We start from the raw sequence: 24694 nt of genomic DNA, 5'->3' as shown, positions 1-24694 counted from the left end.
TGGGTATTGGGTGCGGTCTCCAACACAACCTGGGAAGCTCAGAGATTAAAAATCTTCCAGAATCTTGGGAAGGTGGCTCAGTGGTAGAGCGCTTGTCCTGCATGCCTGAGGCCCTGGGTTCGATTCCTCAGCACCACATAAGCAAAAAGAAAAAAAGCCGGAAGTGGCGCTGGGGCTCAAGTGGTAGAGTGCTAGCCTTGAGCTGAAGAGCTGAGGGACAGCGCCCAGGCCCAGAGTTCAGGCCCCATGACCGGACCCAAAAAAAAAAAACAAAAAACAAAAATCTTCCAGAATCTCATCAACCAAACTGCTATTTACCTTCCTGCTAGCCCTGAGCAAAGGAGCAGGGAAGAGACAAAAAGAAATATTGCCATTTCTTAGGTTGCTCTGCACTCCCTGTTCCTCCTCCTTTTTACTCCCTGAACACAGGTCACATGGCGACCTTGAGAGTAGAGGTGACTTGACTTTCTTATAGCAAGAGGTTGGTTCAGGCCATGCAGGGGGGAAAAAGGATATTTGTCTACTTTTTCATTGGCTAAGGGGGAAAAAATAGTTGGTAGGACAAGAGAGAGAGAGAGGAAGGGAGGGAGAGAGAGAGGAAGGGAGGGAGAGAGAGAACGCGTGCTACAGACTACATAGCTCTGGAGAGTCTGACGCTCTCCAGGTAGGAAACACGTGCAGAACACCCAGCAGGCCCAGAACTGACATGGAAATGAAGCCCAGGCCTTTCCGGGTCTGAGTGGGGTCCAGAATGCATCCTTTGCTTTTGGAATTTTGAGCCCACACAGACCCCACCCATTGGCAGGGGGCCTGGCGTGAGGCCTGGAGGCTGATTTCTAAACACAAACTCCACTCTCGCTGGAATAGCCAGGCAAGGGCCACGAAAGTTATGCAGGCTCATGTGGCAAGCCGGGGGTGCATGTGCCCGCATATTTTGGGTCTTCCCTCAGCACACGGGGACTGCTTGCATGGAATGACCCGGTGCCACTGGACCAGGGACCATGTTGTTTTTAAAAACATCATTTCCTGTAATAGGTTGAGAAAAACGAGAAGTCACAAATGGAATGCACGAAGTGCCAAAAACACTCTCAATGTTCTGCAGCCAGAGAGGACAAGATTGTCCTCAGACTTCTCTGTTCAGCCTCTTCCTGTGGGCAGCAGCCACCCATAACGGCCAGGCAGGGCCAGGCCCAAGCTTCCAGAATAGATGGAGTTACTCCGAAAGCTGTTCAAGGACCAGTGAGGGAGTAAAGGAGAATGATGCGCACAGAAAAGAGAAGGGAACCCTCACATATTGCTGGGGGAAATGCTAAGTGACGCAGCTACTCTGGAAAAGGTGCGCAGTACTAGAGATTGAACTCAGGACCTGGTGCCTTGCCACGTGAGTTCTGGCTTTTTGTTAGTCAATTGGACATAGCACTCAATCCTCAGATCTCAGCCTCTTGAGCCTCCTGTGGTCTTAATTGTTTCTTTCAAAAAGGGCTGTCTTGATGGGTAGGGATGGAATCGCAACATGTGAAAATGATGGAATAACAATGTATTTACTTCCAAAAAAAGAAAAGAAAAGAAAAGGAAGGAAGGAAGGAAGGAGCAAGGGAGGGAGGGAGGGAGGAAGGAAGGAAGGAAGGAAGGAAGGAAGGAAGGAAGGAAAGAAGGGAGGGAGGGAGGGAGGGAGGGAGGAGGGAGGAAAGGTGGGCAATTGGTTAGCTAGGCAAACAGAGAACTACTCCCAGAGAAGTGAACAAACAACAATTTATAGAAACAGTCAAAGCAGCCCTATTCCCAATAGCCAAAACATGAAAATAATTCAGATACCTATATTAACAAATGCATCAATAACATGTGATGGAGCAGCACAATGGAATATTATTCAGTCTAAATCTTGAAGATGTGATAGCAAGTCAGGAAGTTAGACATAAAGGACTCACATTAACCAGATGCAAGTGGCTCATCCTATAATCCCAGCTACTCAGCAGGCTGAGATCTGGAGATCCCAGTTCAAAGCCAGCCTGTGTAAACAAATCTGAGGAACTCTTATCTCCAATTAGTCAACAAAAAGCCAGCAGTGGAGGTGTGGCTCAAGTGGTAGAGCGCCAGCTTTGAGCAGAATATCTAAGTGCAAGCATGAGGTCCTTGAGTACCAGCCCCAGTATGGGAACAACAAACAACAAAAAGATATGGTTAAATAGCAAGTCCATTTTTGAATACCAGAATAAGCAAACTCATAATGACAGAACACAAGATTGTGGTCACTAGGGGCTGGGAATGGGGGAGATGGAGAAATGAGATGTGATCCTTGGTGGATGCAAAACTTGAAAAGAGACTTTTAAGGGCTGGGAAGGTGGTTCAGTGGTGGAGTGCTTGCCTTGCTGCATGAGGCCCTGGGTTCCAATCCTCCATACCACATAAGCAGAAAAAGCCGGAAGTGTCACTGTGGCTCAAGTGGTAGAGAGCTAGCTAGCCTTGAGCTGAAGAGCTAAGGGACAGCGCCCAGGCCCAGAGTTCAGGCCTCAAAGCCAACAAAAAAAGAAAGAAAGAAAGAAAAGAAAAGAGACCTTTAAAAACAAAAGTTTCTTTGCAACTTGGCTCTTTTCTGAGTTTGCAGATTCTGTCTTCTTGACTAGAAACTTGATTGAAATGGATCAAAAGAAGATTTTTTTTCCAGACCTTAATTATTCTATGATCTCAGAATTGCCTCATCTGAAAACAAGCAACATCACATCTGAGTTTGCAGTGGAGATGTCCATGCCCAAGGAGTAGCCCAGTGATTTGTGAGTCTCATCCAAGTCCCTATGGACTTGAACATGCAGCACATGCGCCCAGGCCACAGATGTCACCCCGCCCCTCCCCTCCTCAGTCCTACAGGGTGAGAGATAGGGCATGCTTCTTTCCTTCCTGCAGAAGAAGACACTGAACTTCGGGATGAGGGCCAGTGCCGAGCTGGGGTCACATAGCTTTGGTATGACAGCCTCCAGCCCCTGCACAGCAAGCCTCTGTCCCTGGGTGTGTGATTGCTCATTGCACACCCAAAGCTCAGAACCCCTGGCAGAGAGCCTCAGCTGGAGCCCGGACATTCCTCACTGGGTCTCCTGTGCTCCACAATCAGATAAAACTGCTTGCATTACTTTCTCCAGTTCTGCCCAGAGGGAGATGGCTGGCCTGCCCAATGGCAAGCCTCTTTCTTTTGCCTCTTTCTTCCTCTAAGAACAGTCTGCTGGCCATGCCCTTTCAAAAAATAAATCTCAGTCAGGTGCCAGTGGCTCACGCCTGTCATCCTAGCTACTCAGGAGGCTGAGATCTGAGGTTCGCGATTCAAAGCCAGCCAGGGCAGGAATATCCATGAGATACTTATCTCCAATAAATCACCAGAAAACCAGAAGTGGCACTGTGGCTCAAGTGGTGGAGAGCTTGCCTTGAGCTGAAGAGCTGAGGGACGGCGCCCAGGCCCGGAGTTCAAGCCCCACGATGAAAAAATTTAAAAATTTTTTTAAAAATCTCAAGAACTCAAGTGCTCTAGACTGAATTTGTGAAATCGATGTGTGTTAAGTATATTGAGCAGAATTTGCCCCCCTCCCCAGAAAAGCGAATTAATATTTTAATCCCAAACCTGATTTGGAAATAGGGTCTTTGCAGAGGGCACAGAAAGATCAGGATAGAATAGGATAGGCTCCAACGCAATGAATAATAGTGTGTGTGTGTGTGTGTGTGTGTGTGTGTGTGTGTGTACGCGCACATACACTTGCCCATCCTGGGGTTTGAACCCAGGGTCTGGGTGCTGGCCCAAAGCTTTGTGCACAAAGCTAGTGTTCTGCCAGCACTACTTCCAGATTTTAGTGATTAGAGATAAGAGTCTTGTGGACTGTCCCAGGCTGACTTGGAACCATAATCCTCAGATATCAGTCTCCTGAGTAGCAAGGATTGAAGTAGGGAGACTGAGTCTAAGTAATACTACCTTGTTCTCACAAGCCGTCCTGACGCCTAACTGGATGGTGGGAGGCTGTCCACCCAGCTTCAAAGACCTAGAGGTGAGACAAGCCGTCCTTGGCATTTCAGGGGCCTGGCTCAGTGGGCAGAGCGAGGAGGGTGCTGTGTTAGACATATGCAGATGCATCCTTTTTAGCCCCAGAGATGATATGCAAATATATCGTGCTGTTAAGACCCAGAGAGAAAAGCCCTGCCCCTGGTGCCTTTGTTTATGTTGGGGTTTTGTCACCACCCAAACATGTGGTTTTTGTCTTTAAATGCTTGGTGCAGGCTTTGTTTGTGGCTGCTGGTCTTTGAGACAATAATCCACCATGCAGACCCCAACCCTCTAATAAAGACTCCCAATCTGACCTCTCAAAATATGGCTTCTCTGTTTCCTCATGACTGAATTTGTATTTGAGATACAACAGGATTACAGGCATGAGTCACCAGCACCCAGCTCCAATGACTGATGTCACACACACATCTAAGAAGAGACACCTATATGGGGAAGAAACCCCAGGCCAAAGGTAGTGCTCATGGAGACAGAGGGACAGCTGTCAACCAAGGGCTACCAGGGAATGCAGCTATCATTAGAAAGTTCCAGAATCCTTTCCTAGAACATTCATCATGAGCATGACCCCTAGATTTTGAGTATAATGTATAAAAAAAAAATCTTCTGGAGCATTTCAATTTTTAGATGTATAGATTATAGACACTTATCCAGTAAAGTCTATGCAATCATCTCCAAAGCTAAAAGCAATTCTGAAATCTAAAATACTTCCGAACCAAGCATTTTGGATAAGAGATACTCAATCTATAATCAGTTGCACAAGCCCTAGAAAGGTAAAATAAGAAAAGATGGTTCTGAGAAGGAAAGATCATAAACCAAAGCAGGAATCCAAAAGAATTACATTCATCCCTGTGGAGGACAAATTCCACTGGCCTCACCATCTCCTACTGTGCTTCTCCTTGTAACATAGCCATGCTGGGAGGAAGGCTTCAAAATCATAACATTGAAATCATAGCAATATCCCAGACGATTAAAAGCAGAGTCTCAATGACACATTGACATACCCACACTCATAACTGAATTAGCCAATAGCCAAAAGGCAGAAATAAACATCTTTGGGTGAATGGATAAAATGTGATTGAATACTATTCAGCCTTAAAGAGGAAAGAAATTCTGAAACATGCTCTCACGTGGATGGACCATGAGGACATTAGGCTAAGGGAAATAAGCCAATTACAAAGGACAAATATCATGTGATTCCCCTCACATGCAGTCCTAAATAGTCAAATTCATAGATATAGAAAATAAAATAAATGATGGTTGTTGGAAGGAGCAGTTAGGGGAGGGAGAAGTGGGGAGTTATGTAATTGACATATAGTCAATTTTATACAATGAAGAGTTCTTTTTGCATGTTGGTTGCACAGCAGTGTGAATGTATTTAACACTGCCAAACTCTTAAAAATGGACAAGATAAGGTGGGTGCTGGTGACTCACACCTTTAATCCTAACTACTCAGGAGGCTGAAGCATGAGGATCAGGTTTTAAAGCCAGCCTAGGCAGGAAAGTCTGTGAGAGTTTTATCTCCCATTAGTCACCAAAAAGCTAGAAGTAGAATTGTGGTTCAAGTAGTAAAGTGCTAGCCATGAGCAAAAAGAGTTCAGGGACAGTGCTCAGGCACTGACTTCAAGACCCCCAAACTAGTGTGTACATGTTCACACACACATAAAATGTACATGAAAGTAATTTCTTAAAATATTATGGGTATTTTGCCAAAGGTTTTTGTTTTTTTTTTTAATCCAGGGTCTGGGAAGGTGGCTCAGTGGTAGAGTGCTTGCCTTGCATTCATGAGGCCTTGGGTTCGATTCCTCAGCACCACATAGGCAGAGGAAAAAATGCCAGAAGTGGCACTGTGGCTCAAGTGGTAGAGCACTAGCCTTGAGCTGAAGAGCTGAGGAACAGCACCCAGGCCGAGTTCAAGCCCCAGGACTGGCAAAAAAAAAAAAAAAAATCATCTGTCAGTATAACATGTGGAGGAGATGGGGACAAACAAGTCGTTTAAAGATTCAGGTGGACCTGTTGCAACAATGAGAAGTACAAAATGTCATGTCAAAACCAGCTTTACAATGTTGGTGTGGGGGGGGAGGGGGGTATGATTGGGTGGGGGGAGGGGGGAGGCTGGGAAGGGAGGTGAAGGGTAAACAAAGGAGGAGGCTGCAATGCTTGGTAAGAAATGTATGCATTATCCTGCCCATGTAATTGTAACCCCTCTGTACAGTATGTTCTCAAATAAAATAAAATAAAATTAAAAAAAAAAAAGTTGAACATTTTTTCCATTAAAAAAAAAAAAATCACCTTTGGACCACCATGTGATCAGGCCCAGACTCCATCTCTGACCTTATTTTCTCTCATATCTCCACCCCTGCCCCTTCGCACCCTCAGCCTTCTGGGTAACTCTTTTTCCATCCAGAAGCTTCCCCTTCCAGATGTTCTCATGATCCACCCTCCCACCCCCACCAGACTCTGCTCAAGGACACCTTTGCTAACTCTAACACCCTCTAGTGATGATACTTCCTGCCTCTGACAGTACTATGTTTGTTTTCTTGTCTTCTGCAGCCATGAAGAAAGGCTTCAAATCAGGACACCCAGACAGATGGAGTCAGTCCAGCACCACACTCACTTGCTGTGTGACTTAGGCCCGAGTCCTCTCCAGGTCTCACTTCCTGGTCATATAAAAAGAACCAGGCTGGTAGCCCCTGGGTCTCTCCTTCTTGTATAGCCTAGCAACTTGGAAATTTGTCATTCATGCTCTCTTTTAAGATTTCTGAGGGGGCTGGGAAGGTGGCTCAGTGGTAGAGTGTTTGCCTTGCATGCATGAGGCCCTGGGTTCGATTCCTCAGTACCACATAAGCAGAAAAAACTGGAAATGGAGCTGTGGCTCAAGTGGTAGAGTGCTAGCCTTGAGCTGAAGAGCTGAGGGACAGCGCCCAGGCCCAGAGTTCAGGCCCCACGACCGACAAAAAAAAAAAAAAATTCTGAGGTTTTTAGGTCAAACTTCTAATTGGTCAGATTCCCTGTTGAAAAACAACTCTACCCAGAAGTAAAACCACAATGACTGATGCCCTGTCAAACCTAAATGGAGTGGAGGAGGAGCAGAGATGCAGAAGAAGAGAGAAATGTGCTTATTCTTAGAAAAAGAAATTTGAACCCAGAGCATGATGTTAAGAGTTGCATTGCTCAGAATGACCAGGCGCTGTGTTTTCCAGGAGACCGAAAGATGTCATGGCCCAGGCATGTGGATGATATTAGAAGAATGGAGCCCCAATCTACCAATAAAAGCAAAGCAAACTCTACCTTCAGATAGCCCAAGAGAGGGTCCCAAGGGCTGGGCATGGGGGTTGATGCTGTCCCGGGGCAGTTCCTATGGTGGGCGGGTGGATGCACCAGTGTGTGCCAGCCTCCCCCCTAATGCCCACTGCTGACTCACAGCCACTGGGGTACAACGGAAGCTGCACACCCTCCCCGGTACCACAGTCCCAGAGACACACAGGGCAGCGTGACGCTCAGCGTGTGGCTGTAGGAAATTTACCAAGAGGACCTAGGAGACTGGAAAGAGTTCATGTGCTTTTCCGAAGAAGAGCCTGAGGGTGCTTGGCTAAAAATAGGTGTGTGTGTGTGTGTGTGTGTGTGTGTGTGTGTGTGTGTGTGTGTGTGTGTGTGTGTGTGTGTGTGTGTGTGTGTGTGTGTGTGTGTGTGTGTGTGTGTGTGTGTGTGTGTGTGTGTTTCCAGCAGTTCTGGAAAGTTATAAAAGGCTGTGGCTCTCCCTCCCATCACCACCTGCACACTTCCTCCCCCAAATTCTTGCACATCTGGGTTAATCAGTTCACAGAAGAAGCGGGGAAAGTGAGAACCCAAGTTTGGTCTTCCTCCCCTGCCCGCTTCCGCCCTCTCCCCCTGCACAAGAGGAGGGAACGTTGCATGTAAAGCCTATGCTAACCTCTACAGTGTCTATGTATTTGTGCCTATGCTATATAGCCAGAGAAACTACCATTGAAAATGGAACTTTTTTTTTTGACCCAAAAGGTCAAAAAAAAAATATTGTGGCCTCACCACCCACATTCCTGCCCATCTCCCGTTAACACAAGGGGGCTCTGTGGCCTTCCTTTCCTCAGAACCTAAGAGGATGTGAAATCACTCTGACCCTCCAAGAACGCCATAGTGCTTTAGCACAAGGAACAAGAGTGGTGGATTGAGGAAGTGACGCTCACTAACAGGATGTCACTTCATTGAACACTAAGATATGGCGATTCACACAGACCACAGGAGCTGCTTCTTGAATGTGAAGGGTCGCCAAAGAAGGAAGCGAAAACCATGGAGACTCATTAGGTGATGGTGGCAGATTACTCTCATGAAACCAAGTTGTGTGTCCTCTGCACATGCCTCAGAGATGTCTGGTGTTGGACATACTCAAAGACAACTAGACATACAAGCAAACATGATACCATGAATGAGAGGACCTACACAATTCACAAAGATTACAGATCCTTGAATTGCTACCTGAATTATTATGTGAAGACGAAGATTTGTTGACTACTGCATTCCAAGATACAGTTAACAGGTTCAAAAACTTGAGTGAAAAACTGAAAGCTATAAAAGTGTCATATTTGCTAGGCATCAGTGGCTCACATATAATCCTAGCTACTCAGGAGACTGACATCTAAGGATGATGGTTTGAAGCCAGCCTGGGCAGAAAAGTCCATGAGCCTAATTAACTATCAAAAATCCAAAAGTGGAGCTGCAACTCAAGTAGTAGAGTGCTAGCCTTGAGCAAAAAGCTCAGGGATAGCATCCAGGTCCTGAGTTAAAGGCCTAGAACTAGAATACACACACCCGAAAAGATAGCACATCATTGATCAAGATGCACTGTGCATTATACTCATAAATTCGTATATTCAGTTGAAATCTCTTTATACAAATACCTTAAGCATAATCAAACTGTAAATTCACACACAGTTTATATAAGAAAAAAATTCAAAAGAACATATAGATGTGAAAAATAGAGTAGCTAAAATTAAAGACCAAATAGTTTTAACTGCAATTAGACACAGTTGAAGAGAGAATTTGTGAGCCAACATTTAAACAAAATAAACTAACAAGATTATGGAGAGATGGAAAAATTAAAGCAGAAGAAAATAGCAGACTTTGAAAGCACGGTGACCTATTATTCCTTTATTGAAGGAGCAGAAGAAGTTAAGAAAAAAGCAGACAATTTGAATATATCATACTCGCAAGGAAAGAGAAGAAGGAGGAAAGTCAGGAAGGGAGGGAAGGCATTGAAAGCAGCCCAGGGACTGGGAAGGTGGCTCAGTGGTAGAGTGCTTGCCTCACATGTATGAGACCCTGAGTTCGATTCCTCAGTACCACATAAACAGAAAAAGCCAACTGGCTCTGTGGCTCAAATGGTAGAGCGCTAGCCTTGAGCTGAAGAGCTGAGGGACAGCGCCCAGGCCCAGAGTTCAAGCCCCATGACTGCCTTGAAAGAAGCCATGGTTCATCCACGGATAAACAGTGCATGGACTTCTTAAAAGCCACACTGGAGACCAGAAGAGAGTGCCATAGTCTCTTCCATTTGCCATAAGGGAAATCTAGTCCTTCTACTCATGGAAAACAACCTTCAAGAATGAAGGTGAAATGCAGACGTTTACAATCCCCCTCCAACACACACACACACACACACACACACACACACACACACACACACACACACATACACACACACACACACACACACACACACACACACACACGAAAGAGCTTTCTCTACCAGCACATCAACATCTAAAAGGAAATGGAAAATAACCCCAGATGAAAGATTAGAAGTGCAAGAACAGGAATGTGAATGAAAGACATGGTAAGTGTGGTCATGTGAAAATGTGACTGGATTGTCACCTGATCAAAAGTGTTTGGAACTCTCCAGGCCTAGACTCCAATGGTACCAAAGAAAGAGACTTGGAGAAGACTTCAAAAAACGACCTCAGAAAGATCAGCATGGACCAGAGGGGGATGTTACCCAATCAGGGAGATTCACAGAAAGCAAACTCCGGGTTCCAAATATGAGTCAGAAATGAAAAAGCCTAGAGGATAACTGTAATTGCAACACAGCTGATTCTTCCTTGTATAGCAGTGTGTGTGTGTGTGTGTGTGTGTGTGTGTGTGTGTGTGTGTGTGTGTGCACGCACGCATGGGCATGTGTGTACACACACGTGCACACATGCACCTGGTAAACAGGAGGAGAGAAAGGACTGAGAAAAAAAAACATTGAATTCTGCTCTGCCCCAAACTCTCCAACAGGAAGCATAAAAGTACTCAGTACAAATTTGACCAGAACCAGTACTTGTAATGGGATGTTCCAAGAAATCTCTTGTGAGACTGAAATGATGTATGCTGGAGCTGTATTTACTCTCCCTAATCTGCTGGACATCAGATGCAATCAACACACACACTGTAATGCATGGACAGCCACTGCCTGGGCCCAGCATTGGGCTGGGGGCTCCCATGGCATATTACCAGATAGGAAAAGAGCAACGTTCCAACTTGAAATACAGTTTCCACTGAACGCAGATCACTTTTATACCATCAAAAATCTAAAGATATTCAGTTGAACCTTTGTTAGCCAAGGACTGTCTGTAATTTTCCAAAAAAAGAAAAAGATGCCATGGAGTTCAATTTTGTACATGTATTTTTCTCTCACCACGTTTATATTTTGCAATACAACATGTTCTGTCCAGGTGTTCCCTAAAGTAATGGCCTTTCTTCCAGAAAAGTGTTGAGAGAAACTAAAAGTATTTGTGAGCCCTGTTAATCACAGAACGGGAGTAGAATAGATTCAAGCAAGGGTCTGAGTGCCCAAAATCAAGCTCAGAGGATGCATCTTGCAGGTGGCAAGGGCAAACAGATTACTTACAGACTCTGGTTACATTGTTGCCATCATCTATCCATGGGGCCTGTTTCAGGCACACGTGTTGCATTTTCTTTTTCACTTTTAACTCTGCTGAAAACCCTAGAGTGGAAGATCAGAAGGATGCCTCACTTAACAAGCAATCCGAGGTAAGGGATTAGGCATGGCTCAGATGCTACTGATTAAGGAATGAACCAAGCTTCTCTTTCTTGGTTGCTTTTTTTGTTTTTTAAGTCAGCTCTTGATTTCTTTTTTTTTTTTTAAGACAAAATTATACTATGTAGCCCAGGCTAGACTCAAACTCATATCCTCTTAAGTCTGCTGCCTGCATGCTTGGATTATAGGTGCACCACAGCCAGTTTCTCTTACTGTCTTAAAGTTGTGAATGGTATATATCAGTCAGCTTTCCATCACTGTAACAAAGTGCTGAGACATCTTAAAAAAGAGGAAAGGTTTACTTTGACTCACAGTGTTGGAGGTTTAAGTTGATGGTTGGTTGGCCTTGTTGTCTTGTGGACTGTGGTAAAAGTGGCTCACCTCATGGTCACCAGGAAGCAAAGAGGAAAAGATGGTTGTTCCACAATCCTCCCTTCAACATCTGCCCTCAGCAACCTATGACCTCCCACAAGACCCTGCCTCTTAAGGGCTCCTTCTCCTTCTAGTATTATCAAGCTGAAGTCCAAGCCTTAGACACATGGGTCTTTGAAGGACATTCCAGATCTGAGCTACGGCAAAGAACCACAAGTCTCTGCCCCTTCATCTTCTGATGGAAATTTGCTGTGAGATCCCACCTGCAGCTGAGCTGTTTAGTGTTTTCCTACATACAAAACATTCCCAGCTACTCAGGAGGCTATGATCTGAGGCTCACAATACAAAGCCAACCCACAGAGGAAAATCCAAGAGATTCTTATGTCCAATTAACTACCAAAAAGCCAGAAGTGGAGCTGTGGCTCAAATGATAAAGCACCAGCCTTGAGTGAAAAAGCCAAATGAGAGCATGAGGCCTTGAGTTCAACCCCCAGTACCAATACACAACAAAATTATTTTAGAAAAAAATTCCATCATTTCCTACTTGATATAGAAATGTTGACCTCATCTAACTTTAGTAACATGTAGATTGATATGTAAATACCTATCTGCTTAGATATAGCACCATGGCATTATCTGAGAGGTTAAAACACATCCTGTTTCCTTCACTGTAACAAAAAAGAAAGAAAAATGAGAAACAGAGACCCTAGCCAAAAGACAAGCCAAGTAAAAGTTAATGGTACAGTGTTTTAATCTCCATTGTTGGCATCTTTCACAACTTGAACACACTAACCAATGCTGAGAAGTACAGTTGGAAAGTACTCTCTGGTTGATTAGATTTCCCCATTCTTTTACAAGGCTCCCCTCTCCAAAAAAAAAAAAAATCTTATCAGTTCTCGTAAAAACAACAGAAGGAAACAAGCATTTTCTAAACCCTTAATCCTATTCCTACCTAACCTCCTTCCCTAGGTCTGTCAGGCTTCCTCTTCCTCTTTACTCCATCTCCACCCTCGGTTTAAAAGCCACCAACACACTTCTATTGTTGCCAGGAATTTCCTTCAGCTGGGTCCCCAATCTTCTGTTATAATCAGATGTTGAGGCAGGGATGAAGACCATCTCGGGGGATGGTATAGAGTTGAGGTAGAAGATTAGTGATGGTCCAGGTAGTCTCCCTCCACCCAAATGCCATACGCCAATCTTCTGTGGCACCAGAGGATAGGAGTTTACGTACTACAGTATAGCATAGCACAGCAGAGCACAGCAGAGCACAACATAGGATAGCATATCTAGGGGCCATCCACAAATTCTACCTCCCTGAGCTAAAGGACTTTGCTGAAGGAAGCATGCTTTCTTCATCAATAACATGTACTGGCAGAGAACCCCAAGGCATCAGAAGAGTAGGAATCCCCATAGCCCAGCCATAAGAATGATCACTTTTTTGCACATCCCTAGTTTTGCTCCCCCCTCCCCCCCCTGCAAGCAACAATTTGTTGTTACTAGATATCCGATTCTGCAACTAATTCTGCATCCCTGTCCCTCTTTTTTTCTCTTGGAAAACTCTGCTCAAATTTCAATGAGCTGAAAAATGTACTAATTTAAGTTCAACTAAATGCTCAGATTTCCCAGATTTGCTTTGAACAAGCCACTGGACATTCACTATCAGTTCCAGTTTAAAAAATAAATAAAATAAGCAGTTGCCATAGGGAGGCTCTGTTGGGCTGGGGGGGGTGGGAAGGAGGGGTGTCTCCTGGACTTCACAGACTGCATGGTGCTCCCAGTCTAGCTGGAAAGAGGGCTGCAAAGTGCACTCTAAATGGCAAGAGGATTACAAGCTAATCTCAAGGCCCAGCTGCTGCTGCTGCTGCTACTGCTGCTGCTGTTGCTGCTGCTGCTGCTGCTCCTGCTGCTGCTGAACAAACTGAAGCCAGAATGAGAACCAAAGAATATACAGGAAATGTGTCTGGAAATAATAATAATAATAATAATTGCATGATGGCCACACACACAAGTTCAGATGGAACATCCATTCATTTTTATTATGTGAGGTTGAAGCAGTAATGGTTGGGTATACAAAGAATTTCCTGTAGATTAATATGAAACTGGACGGAGTTGATAGACTTCAGCAGTGATTTTGGCTATTAATCCAAGTCAGTCATTCATTAAACCCTCAGGAAGTTTTCAGAGCCAAAGCCATTATAATTATTATGCACTGAAGCCCTGGTCCCCAATGAGTAGATGGCTACTTTTCTCTCCAGGATGCTCAGAGTATGCGTCAGCCAGGGAGCTTGAATCATTTCCCAAATTACCTTTTGGTTTGTGGGGAGGAATGGCTTTGTCCAACAGGCTTGCTGCTGAGAGAATCCAGCAATGAGCCCTTCTGAAAAGTAACCACTGAGCTTGCCTTTGCTAAAAGATCCTGAGTGGATGGAGCAGGCTGCTGGTTATCCCCCAATTTCTGTTCCTTTCACCCTAACCAGAAAACACTCGAGAGCCCAAATGTTAGCTTTGTTTCATGCACACAGTAATTTAAAGTATCTTAGAAAATTGTCCTCAGACTTGCATCTAAGATGTATATGAAGCATAACTGGATTTTGGATTTAGATCTCATTCTATCCTCTTTATTTTCCATTGTGTGGATGCCAACATCCTAAAATCTGAAGGAATCCAGGCCAGGCATTTGAGTTGGATTATCTGGATAAGTACTACATTTCCCAGACTCCTTTGTATAGGTATGGTCATGTGACAAGGTCCTGTTAGTAGAAGGGATAGAGGTGACATCTTTATCTGGCCTGAAAGAATTGGTGGCATTCTCATTCCTCACTTTCAGACCCTTGCCTCTCCCTCCCCCTTTCCATTGCTAGAAGAGGACAAGAACTGCAACCAACTCCTTGGAATCAATGATAGTAATGACGTAAGAAAAATTGCCCTCCAGTGGGGAGCAATTCTGGAGGAGGTGAGTACAGGAACTGCCCCATGCTGGGCATGGTTTTCACTAGCTATTGCAAGTTCAGACAATGACTTACTTCCCAGTGTTTCCCTGGCACAGATGGTGGCATTTTTATCTACATGTCAGGATGCTGTTATTCCTAAGCCTCGGGACTATGGAAGGCTTATATAATGAACAAAGCGCACTCTCAGTGTATAAAAAAACCGTTAGGGTTGCAAGGGTGGCTCAGTGATAGAGTGATTGCCTTGCATGCATGAGGCTCTGGGTTCAATTCCTCAGCACCATATAAGCAGAAAAAAGCCAGAAGTGGTGCTGTGGCTCAAGTGGTAGAGCACCAGTCTTGAGCTAAAGAGCCAAGGGACAGTGCCCAGGCCCAGAGTTTAGGGCCCACTACCGACCAAAAAAAAAAAAATTAATTTCTACTAGGTTTGGTGATACACATCTATAATCTTAACACTGTGAAGGAGGGCGCAGGATTGTGAGTTGGATGCCAGTCTGTGCTACATAGTCAGACTATGTCTCAAAAAAAAAAAAAAAAAAAAGAATCTAACTCCTCAGGATGTCAGATAAATATTTGTTGAATGATAATGCATGATCAGCCTTCCTTCCATTCAACTGAACAACCAACAACTGCTTATCTTGTATCTGCTTTGCAATTCATCACATTCAACATTCATTAATGAACTAGTTACTGATAGCCCACTACATGCCTGGCATTCAGGTACTCCCTGCAGGGCCCAGTGTAAAACTGAAAGGGTAGGAGCTTATTAGGAACTTCAAGACATGGACCACAAAGCAGACAGCAGACAGCAGACAGCAGACAGTGTTCTGGGAACGGAGAAGCACTTGCAGCCTGTGAAACCAGACAACACACAAACTACAGTCATCCCTTGCCACCTTCAGCAACTAGCCTCAGGACTCCCATTGGATGTAAAAACCTGCAGGAGCTTGAGTTCCTCATCTAAAGTGGCACAGTATTTGCATATAACCTACTTATATACTTTACCTTATCTCCAGATGGTTTTTAATGCTGAGTACAATGTAAGCACCATGTAAATAGTTGTTTTCTTATATTGTTCAGGCCACCACAACAAGAAAAATGTCTATGTGCTCAGTACAGATGTAACAATTATCTCAGTATTTTCAAGCTGAGTCCGCAGATGCAGAACTCACAGTATAAAGGGCTGACGTGTAGACACAGAGTTTCAATGTGTAAAAGAAATGAATCTATAAATCAAGAAAAGCATAAAATGTTAAAAGGTATTATGAATTTGTTGGGGGTGTTTTTACTACTATAGGTGGACATATGCTTACTCAGAGAAGCAAAAAATTTGAGCTAGAGTCTAGGTGCATGTTCCTAGCTGAGACTGACCAAGACAATACTAATATTCCAGCTCTTATACTATTAATTCTTCTCTTCTTGTCAGTAAGAACCAGAAAGCCTTCTGCCAGTGAGCTACACTCCAGTCCACCAGCTATTTTGTGTTGATTTCACTGTTCACAATCTAGTATCATGAGCTTCTAAGCTCAGAATGCTGTGATGTGCCTGAGGAAGGAAATACCTATTAGATAGACAAGCCTCCATCGGACACTTGATAAGCTACTGTTGGCTGTATTGATGAGTAAATAGCACGTAGCAAATGGGTGGAGCGTCTCTGAGCAGAAAAACACAGAACCAAGTTACGTATTGAAGATTTGTGGAAAGTGCTACCCAAGACTCACAAGAGCCCTATCCTGTACTTCCTTAGGATCAGTGGCTCAGTGTTTGCTAAATCTGGGATTGCAAAGAATGTGAATGATTTGTATTTGCATGCATTGAATGACTAAAGGAAAATGGATAGATGCCCCCCAGCTCATTTTAGGGGAGTAATGAGGTAACCTCCCCTTACTATAACTACTGTGGGTGAGGCAGGAAGGAGCAGCCTGAGCATTAGCTCTCTGGTGGCTGAAGAGATGCCCTGAGCACGCTGCTCTGGGCCGACCTCTGAGGGTGTGTAAACTCTGTTACTGCATGCAAATCATGAGATATGTTACCGAAAGAAACAGAAAACTAGCTGGGAACTCTGTAATACAGCATCAGAGGTATACTTAATGTCTTCAGAACTGCTTTACGGTGCTTCTGGACCTACTCTGCAGAGAAGAACAGAGTCCATCCTTGACAACACCATGAGCCTCCTTGGAAGAGGACCCAAGAAAAGATGTCAGAGCTGAGAACTTGTTACAGGACTACCAGTCCACAGAGAAGAGAGGAATAGTGTGCGTAAGAAGGCTTCTCAGAGGAGGTGCGTCTGAAGTGACAGCTGAAAATTCACTGGACAGATGTGGTAAGCTTTTTATTCTAGGCAGAAAGAACCATGGAAACCAGTGCTTTCTGGGCTCTTTTGGTCAAAACCAACAGTAATAGATACATTTTACACCCCCTCACTGAAACAATCCTGACCCTAAAGTCACACAATTTTGGTTTTGTGTTGTATTCTTTGCTCTATCCCTTTTTGTTCTATTTTGTATTGTTTCATTCCAGTTTTCTGAAATGCAAGTTCAAAGCAACTCATATGATTTCACCCTCCATTAATGAGTTGCAGTCTATTGGTTGGTGAGAAAAGGCAAGGACGTAAGATGATGTCTGCTAGGCTTTTGAAACAGAAGCAGTCTTGCTAATAATGGCTCCGTTAGTCAGACTTACTGTTAATGTAACAAGTACCTAAGAGAAACAGTTTAAGGAGGAAACAGGTATTCTGGTCCATGAGTGCTGGCTCTGCCCTTCTTGAACTTGTAGAAAGGCCAAGCATCAAGACAGAGGGCTTAGTGGAGGGCTACTCCCTGAATGGAAGCCAGGAAGCAGAGAGAGACAGACTGGAAGGAAGCAGGGCAAGACATACCCTTCAAAGACCCGCCTCCAGTGGCCTACCTGCTCCAGCTGGACTCCACTGCCAGAAGCTTCCAGAACTTCCTGAGATAACACCCCTAATGCTTGAACGCATGAACCTGAGGTGGACATTTCTTAATCAAACCATAAAAAAAAAGGCTCATGTTCTTTAAACTGTTCTGGTCTGTCAAATAATATTACACTTGTTCCACCAAAAGCACCTTAGAGTGGAGTGATATGCTACTTGTTTTGTAGTTGAAGCTTTAAAGAAAAGAGGTTCTTTGGCCATACCTTGGGAGTAAGTAGAACTTGAATCCAGACAGCCTTGCTTTTAGCCCCACACTAGCATACAGCAACAGATTGGGGCTGGGCATCTTGAGATCTTGTAATTTCCATCTAAAGAGCACTGATAGTTTTTATTCCAGAATAAATAGAAAATTGTGGAAGTTTTAGAGAAGTCTTAGAAGGCATGCAACATTTGTTTTCTCCTTTTTTTGTGTGCAAAAGTGGGTTTGAACTCAGGACCTTGTGCTTACTGGGTGTGCACTCTACCACTTGATCCGTGCCCCAGGTCCTTTTGGGCAGGGTCTATTGTTGAAATGACTTCAGACTCTTCAGTCTTTCTACCCATGCCTTCTGCCGGGCTGTACCACAGAAACTCACCCTCCTGCCCAGCTCATTGACTGAGATGAGATTCTCATTAAGTTTTTGCCAGGGCTAGCCTCAAATCATGATACTCTGATCTCTGCCTCTAGAGTAGCTGAGATTACAAGCCAGGTGTGAGTGGCTCACACCTGTAATCCTAACTACTCAGGAGGCTGAGATCTGAGGATCACAGTTCAAATCCAGCCTGGGCAGGAAAGTCCATGAGACTCTTATCTCCAGTTAACCACCAGAAAACCAGAAGTGGTACTGTGGCTCAAATGGTAGAGCACTCACCCTGAACTGAAGACTCAGGAACAGTGCCCAGGCCCAGAGTTCAAGCCCCACGACTGACAAAACAAAAAAATAAAAACAAAAACCTATTCATTATATTAAAACTTGGTTTTTGTAAACAACTTAAATATGGCTCTTTTTAAAATCCATCACGACAATTTCTGATTCTTAACTGTACGTTTACGCCATTTACATTGAATGTAACAATTGCTTTGGTTGGGTTTAGATCCATCCTGTTTTCTATCTGTCCCTGCAGCTGTGTCTGCGCTCCTACCTTAAGAGTATTTGAGTTTTGGGTAACATAATTTTAAGTGCTTCTCCAAATTCCAATATTCATGGTCTACCTTATTTTACCATGTCGCATTAAAACAGAAGCCTTACAACCACATCGTGTTCTTTACCTCTGTCTTTAGGTTATAGTTAGCATATTTATATACCTATCTACATTTACAAGCCCACCAATGTTATGGTTTTTGCTGTCAATACACATATATTGAAAGAACTTCAGGCTGGGTGCCGGTAGATCATATCTATAATCCCATCTCCTCAGGAGGTTGAGATCTGAGGAGCCAGACCAACTGTACCAAAAGACACGACTGGCTCCAGCTGGAGTTGGCTGATGCTGTGGTTTGGATGTGGTTTATCCCGTAATGCCGGCACTTGCTTGTCAGTGTAGGATTGCTGGGAGGTGGAACCCTTCTCTGGAGATGGCATGAGTCCTTGCAGGGACGGCTGGGTTCTCTCAGAGTGGGTTATTATGAAGAGGTCGGCTCTTCTTCCCACCTTCTTCCCCATGGGCCTGCTCACTGCTCTTACACACATGCCCATAAGGTGAAGGTCTTAATTGCAGCCACCTGATGTTGACCTTCCCTGCCTCTTTCCTTCATGAGCTTTCCAGCTTCAGTCATTCTGCAATAGTCATTCTGGAACACCAGACCAGGGATACTTCCAGCTTTCTGATGATGATGATGAATCTTCACGTAATTGTACAAAGGGGTTGCAATGCAATTCAATATATCAGCTTATAAATACAACGCATCTTGACCAATGTCACTTCTTCGATTGTTCTCCTCCATTTCTCCCAACCTCAGTTATAACCCTCAAGATAGCTGGTTCCATTCTCTCTCTCTCATGCGCGCGCCCACGCGCGCGCGCGCCCACACACACACACACACACACACACACACACACACACACACGTCAAATATCATGGCTGCATCCACCCATCCATCCTCTCTCCATTTGTCACTCACTGCTCCCCTTTGTCTATCTCACTATCACTCCTGGCAAAATATGTTTCAGCTTCCTGGTGTTCATTTTGCTAAACTACACACTCATTGTTCAGAGGAGTTATAACAGTTGGAATCCTACTGAGTCCAGCTTTCCTTTTTTGAGACGGAATGGCATGTGTTTTACCGACACCAATCATTTTCAGTGACTGTGCCTGAAAATCCAGTATTTAAAAAAAAAAAATCTCCTTCAAATAAGACATCCACTCTTCGCTGCCTCACAGGAAGTAAGCATGAGATGTAGCTCTTGCTTAACAGCTCAGAGAAGTAGTAACAGAAATTATGATTGAGATGTCAGAAGCCAACCAAAACCTGGGGCACATGCTCAGCTTGGCCAGACCACAGGTCAAAGTCCTACTTGATCATCACCCAAACCAGAAGTTGCTCTCACCAGTCTTGGTCAGCTTTTTAAGAAGGGACAACTAGACAGGTGCTAGTTGCACATGCCTGTAATCCTAGCTGCTCAGGAGGCTGAGATCTGAGGATCATGGCTCAAAGCCAGCCCAGGCCAGGAAAGTCTGTGAGACTCTTATCTCTCAGATAAACTACTCAGAAAAATCCAGAAGTGGTGCTGTGGCTCCAGTAATAGAGTGCTAGCCTTGAGCACACAGAGGCTCAGGGACGGTACCCAGGCTCTGAGTTCAAGTTCCAGGACTGGGGTGGCAGGGAGTGACACCAGTCCATTATAAGGCCCCAACACCAAAAGGGCCTTTCTCAAGTTTAAGAAAGGCAACAGATAGGGGCTGGGAAGGTGGCTCAGTGGTAGAGCGCTTGCCTTGCATGCCTGAGGCCCTGGGTTCGATTCCCCAGCACCACATATGCAAAAAGAAAAAAGCCAGAAGTGGCGCTGTGGCTCAAGTGGTAGAGCGCTAGCCTTGAGCTGAAGAGCTGAGGGACAGCGCCCAGGCCCAGAGTTCAGGCCCCACGACTGGACCCCCCCCCAAAAAAAAAAAAAGAAAGAAAGAAAGAAAGGCAACAGATATACAAGATGCAGAAGACAGTCTGTTAGTCCAGGTGTCTAAGGAGTTGGTCATAACCCAGGCCTATCACCTAGCCTTTGGCAGTGCCCACACAGCCTGCTCTGCTTCACCACAGTGAGAAATGGAACAATTAGACCTCCTTATCCACTGAGCCAGATGGCATTTTAAATGGCTTCCCAGCTGGGGCTCAGCTGTGATTCACCATTTAATAACCACCACAGCCCAAGCTAGTGGTACATTACCATACTCAACCCTCCCAATAGCCCGTGAGACAGTTCTTATTGATGTCTGCTACAGCCTCCCCAACTCATGTGCTGGGAACTGTTAGCCAGCCTCCTGCCGCCACCGCACCATGCCTGAAGCAGACGGGCTCCACGGGAGGAAAGGTTTACCGTGGCTCTTGGTTTCAGGGGTTTCAGGCTATGGATACTGGAGCCTGTGGTGCGGTAGAACTTTCAGGCAAGGAGCATGTGGTAAAGCAGAGATGCTCATCACAGTGGCCAAGAAGCAAAAGGAAAGAGAGGAGGCTCTGGGTGCCAAGCCCCTTCAAGGACACACCCCAGTGTCCTTCACCTAGGTCCCACCTCCTAAATCTTCCCCCACCTCCCAACAGCACTAAGACCATGCCTTCCACATTTGGGCGGGTCTTTGGAGGGCCATTTAAGATCCACACCATAACAGGAAATCCCCAAGAGCTTATCTCAGTGGTATTTGGATGGGGGGCCTTGATGAGACGCTCGGCTTCCTATCCTGCCTTTATACTAGATTAGTCCACTCATGGACTCAGAGTCATCTTGGAAGTGGCTTTGTCATGAAGGAGAGCTCTCTCTTGGGCATGTTTTCTCTGTGATGCACAGGAAGGCCTCTCCAGAGGTTGGGCAAACACTGGCATCATGAGCTGGGACTTCCCAGCCTCTAGAACCATGAGCTAAATTAACCTCAGTTCCTTGTAAATTATTCAGTCTTCCAGTATTTGGTTACGGCAACACAAAACAGTCCTGTCCACACCAGAGGCAGTAACTCACAAAGGTGCCAGAATGGTGGAAGAATGGAAAGAAAAGCTTTGGTTCTAGGTCTGTCTAGCTCTTAAACTGATAGTCCTTCCGGTCTGTCCCAGTGTGCCTGCTTCTGGCCCTTTACCAGCGCATGGCAGCCTGCTGTCTTGCCATAGGAAGCAAAAGGCACAGACAGGGAAGGTGCCCGGCTGGAGACTACTCCCCAATGGCCTTTCTGAAACAAAACTGCCTCAGTGAAAAGCCTTGTCAACAGCAGCCTCCAGCCCGGAGGCACCGGGCTTGCTCACCTCTGAAAAGAGGCTCCCTTTGTCCACAGCTCCCTGTACACAAACAATAACTCCCTCCCCAGAAGACCACAGCACAAACCGGGATAAACAGAACAGGACATAAATAAGATGCTGTATGGACAGAGAAACAGGCGGAGGGGGGGCGGGGGAGGGAATGATTGAAAGGCAGGACCCCCCAGGATGGATTGGCTAGAAATATTTGACACGCAGACTTGGAAATTGTACCTTCAACGACTTCGATGAGGAGCGTACACAAATGGTTCTGGATTTTCAACTACGTCATCTGCTCTGTCTTGCAACCAAACACAATATTTGTGCTTCGTGTGTTGTGCCTTGGTGTTTTATACACAGCAACACCTGGCCCAGCTCCTGTCCTGGGGATGCAAATTAACCTTTTCCTGGCAGGGGAGGGGGGAGGGAGGGTGGGGGAGGGGAAGGCTTGTGCTCTGCAGGCCAGGCTCAGGCACTGACATTGCTGGGCATGATGGATGCTGCCAGTGCTGTTGCTTAGCAACCCAATACCCTTCAAGACAATCCAGCAGCCTAGCTGGCTCGCAGAGGCAGGCAAGGCTCGGTTCACATGGCATCGGGCAAGGAAAAGATAATCATGGTGTTTGTTTTCCAGTTATTAATAAACATTCTTCCTAGTTCCCCATATAGATCAACATATCTGAGGGTCACTCGGAATCCTGCACTAGATCAGGGCTGGAAAAAGCCCAGGGGTTTTTAATCACCTCGCGCTCGGCTTCAGAAAGTAGTGGAATTTTACTGGCTCCTCTTAGGATGCTTCCTGAATCACAGCCTCACGGCAACATAAAGACATGACTCACCAGCCTAGCATACCTTCAGATCTTCTGTTTGTCGGTCCCGTCATGAGTCATGAATGCTTCAGTTTTCTTTTTTCTCCAAAAGTGAAACACTTGACATTTTCAAATGGGCACGAGGGGAAGGTTTTTTTTTTTTTAATTAAAAAAAATGTGAATCTATGTGAATCTACTTTGTGGCTTTGTGTGCAAGTGTGGGAGAGGGGGAGGAGGTGAGTAATGGCTGCAGGAACAGGTAAACAGGAGAGCTTTTCTGCTAGGCGTCAGTCACATGGAAAGCCAGCAGAGTGCCTGGAAAGGGGAAGGGGGGGGAGGGTGCCCGTGTGGGGGATGGGCATGCACTGAGGCTGGGTCTCTGCCTGGACAGAAGCTGCTGACCAACTTCACCTGTCAACCACACACCTTCCATTCCTTCTCAGCAGCCCTGAGCTCCCTCCATCCCCGAACAAAGAGGTCAGCTTTGAGGGGGTTTTGTTTAGTTTGTTTGCAATCATCTTCACCGTGTCAGGTAACACTTTAAAAAATAAAGAAAACTAGGATCTAAGGCCAGAAAAGAGAAGTAGATCTTGTTGGGCCAAACAGGTGGTTGGTCCCAGGATTCGGATTCTAATTGTGACGTTCATTTGCCAGACCAAACTAGAGCCTGGTGACTCCCCTTCTCCAAGAGGGCCTCAACCCCTTAGCACACAGGCTGTCTCCCCCCACCCCCACCCCTCAAAGTCAGGCATCTTTTAGGTGTCTCTGTATCACCATCACTCAGCATCATGTTAGACATACAATAGGTGCTCGATGCATGCTGTCTGTTTGCATGGAAACATGGATAAGTGAACGAATTAATTAACTAAATCCAATTAACCTCCTGTGACCCCTATTTGTTCCCATGTTGAACAGGATGGATTGGATATGCCCTGTCGACTCCTAGAAAACTAATGAAGACCTAAAAATGATCACAACTGGAAGCATCTTAAATGTTACACAAGATCATGGCATATATCTCTATCTATATAGCTATCCATATGCATAAATTATTAGGAAGGAAAAGGTAGCAGTTATCCCCAAAATCAAGGATTATGACCAATTCTAGACATAGGTAAAATGAGAAGAAGAAAAGTTCAACCTGACAACAAAATATTGCCCCTGTTCAATTTGGGTTATGCATGAAAAATTTCAGAGTATTTGCTTCTTTGAATTAAGATGTTGAAGATCTATAGCAAAAACACAAACGTGCTCTTACAACAATAACCAAGTCCTTGAGTAACATATTAAGTTCACTCCTAAAGTAAGAGAGACCTAGTGATAGATATGAGATATGCAGGGTTTTTTTTAACATTTTATTTTGGACATATTCAAACACACAAAACTAAAGGTAAGAGTAGAATAAACCCGTTTGCCCAGCAACCAGATTCAAGGGTTACCATTCTACCACCAATATCATGTTCTCTATAGCTCCCTGCCATGCTGAGTTGTTGATGTCATGGTAGTATCACAGTACATTGGCAGTACTAAAGTTTGAAACCAAGACCTCATGCTTGCTTGGCAAATACTCTACCATTTGAGCTATACTTCCATTTTGCTTTAGTTTATATTTCAGATAGAGTCACCTGTTTTTGCCTAGGGCTGGCCTGGGAATGCAATCCTCCTATATCTACTTCCTGAGTAGCTGGGATTACAGGCATGCACCACCATGCTCACAGCTGCATTATTTTTTCTAATAAATGAAAAAAAATTCTTAGTACTTCATTCATACATATTTCCATAAATAACTGCTGTGGTTTGAATGTCCTCTCTGAAACTCAGATTAAAATCTAGTCCCACTGTGTTGGTAATGAGAAGAGGGAATTTCAAGCAGTGATGAGGTCAGTAAAAGGAATTAATGCCTAATGGGCTAATTCTGGTAATTAATCTCAAGGGATCTCAGGCAATTGGATTAATTGCCAATACAGTACATTTTCATATAAAGCAAAACTGTCCTCCTGCTTGGCCCATTTACCCTTTTGCTTTCCACCATGTGTTGAAGCAGCACAAAGCAGATGCCAGCCTTTAAGACTTCAGAACTCTCAGAGCCAGAAACTTCTTTTCCTTATAGATAG

At 44.8% G+C, this 24694-nt stretch overlaps 1 long non-coding RNA gene across 2 annotated transcripts in view; it reads right to left on the bottom strand.

The window, feature by feature from the left end:
• The window catches only part of LOC138832505 (uncharacterized), a 71243-nt gene extending 49140 nt beyond the window's left edge, over positions 1–22103 (bottom strand). For both annotated transcript variants that reach the window (XR_011373576.1, XR_011373575.1), the window contains exon 1: positions 22006–22103. This is a non-coding gene — a long non-coding RNA (uncharacterized lncRNA). The remainder of the gene's footprint in view (positions 1–22005) is intronic.
• Between the last annotated feature and the right edge of the window lie 2591 nt (positions 22104–24694).

The sequence above is a fragment of the Dipodomys merriami genome, unplaced genomic scaffold (genome assembly GCF_024711535.1).
Source record: "Dipodomys merriami isolate MVZ:Mamm:240054 unplaced genomic scaffold, mDipMer1.0.p SCAF_2, whole genome shotgun sequence".
NCBI lineage: Eukaryota > Metazoa > Chordata > Mammalia > Rodentia > Heteromyidae > Dipodomys > Dipodomys merriami.
Note: the sequence above shows the minus strand (reverse complement) of the source record. Positions and strands in the feature narration are given on the sequence as shown.